The sequence below is a fragment of the Tympanuchus pallidicinctus genome, unplaced genomic scaffold (assembly GCF_026119805.1).
Source record: "Tympanuchus pallidicinctus isolate F22 unplaced genomic scaffold, pur_lepc_1.0 scaffold7, whole genome shotgun sequence".
NCBI lineage: Eukaryota > Metazoa > Chordata > Aves > Galliformes > Phasianidae > Tympanuchus > Tympanuchus pallidicinctus.
In genome coordinates this window covers 24,464,080-24,465,559 of record NW_026294791.1, presented here as the reverse complement: position 1 = coordinate 24,465,559, position 1,480 = coordinate 24,464,080, and positions in this window count along the sequence as shown.

The window sequence follows — 1,480 nt, the reverse complement described above, 5'->3', positions numbered from 1 at the left end:
AGCTAATCTTCCTCTCCCCTCCCCTCCTCCTCCCCCCCCTCCACCCCTCTGAATACTCTGGCTTTCTGGCTTTGCACCAAATAGCAAAGTCAACATGAAATATACTCTCATTTGCTGGGCCTCCTCTTCCCAGCCATCCTCCAGCAAAGAGGAGTGATGAAGCATCTGCTTTTCTACCCACAGCTCCGTTCCGGGGCTGGGTCTTTGTTTTTCTTCAGAGGTGGTGCCAGGAGCTTACAAACCCTTTCAAACCCACAGTGTAGGGTGAGGAGCAGCACTGCTGGGACGAAGAAACTCACACATTCATCTGCTAGATCTTTCTTGCACCAGCTCTTCATTTCCATCCCATGGAGGGGACCACAATGGACCCACAGGATGGCCCTGGGACCAGATGGTGGACGAATGGGCGAATGGACACACCTTCCACACCCAGAATTCAAATACAATTTCTAGATGCCAAAATGCAAAGGTGAGAATGCTGGCATGGGGCTGTGCATGCAAACACATATATTGCCACTTCAGGGCTGCCTTCCATTTAAAATTTACAGTGCAGATTCTTCCACAGCACTTCCAGGATCCTGTGCTTCTTTCCAGGGCTGCAGAGATGACTGGCGAATGGCAGTGTCTCCACAGCCCTTTTGCTGCTGTGCATGGGGTGAGGCTTCCCTTTGAGCTGCTGCTTCTCCCCACCACCCTCATCCCTGTGTACTGTGCTATCCAAAGTCTCTTTCCAATGACATTTCCTGCAGTAGTAAAAAAGGGAAAACACGGTTTGTGTTGCAGCCAAAGATTGTCTGTGCTCTGCAGCTCTACGCTGTGCACGCAGTTGGGTATGGCAAAGCCCTCGAGCCCCATTCATCCCAGGCACCCTATGCACCCAGATCTCTTGCACACGACAGCCTGCTCCAAGCCTCGTGGACACATGCCCACTCTCACACTCCCAAGGGAAGCCCCCAAGATGCCAAACATTCAGACCCCCTTTGTATCTTTCTTGTGCCATCTGATTGCAAATCCTGCTTTGTAGCACTGGGGCTCTGGGGTCCCCCACAGGGACCTGACTCAGTGCACAACGAGATGAAAAACAAATTCCCCTTGAACCTTGCTAGGACCCAGACTGTTACAGTTTTGCATATGTTTATATGGCAGCAGCATCAAATTGCATCTCCAGGGCAGCAGAGCTGTAGAGCAGCTCCTCAGTGATGGGCAGTGTTTTGGCACTGCTTACAGAAAACCCAAATTGTGTCGGATAGGTGTGTGCTAACTGGGGATAACTGCTGATCTGGGAAGCGGGCTGGGGACCCTTCAGCCCTTCTGCCTGAAGAGGGGGCAGTTCTCACAGCCATCGCTCCCACCAGCATAGGAACTGGGGAAAAAAATCCTTAAAGCAACTTCTTGCATCTCTGCTGCCTTTGGAGCCGGAGCCTTGCAGCAGCAGGGAGCCGGGGATGCTGTTTGTCACAGCCCAGTCTGCATCCAGCAA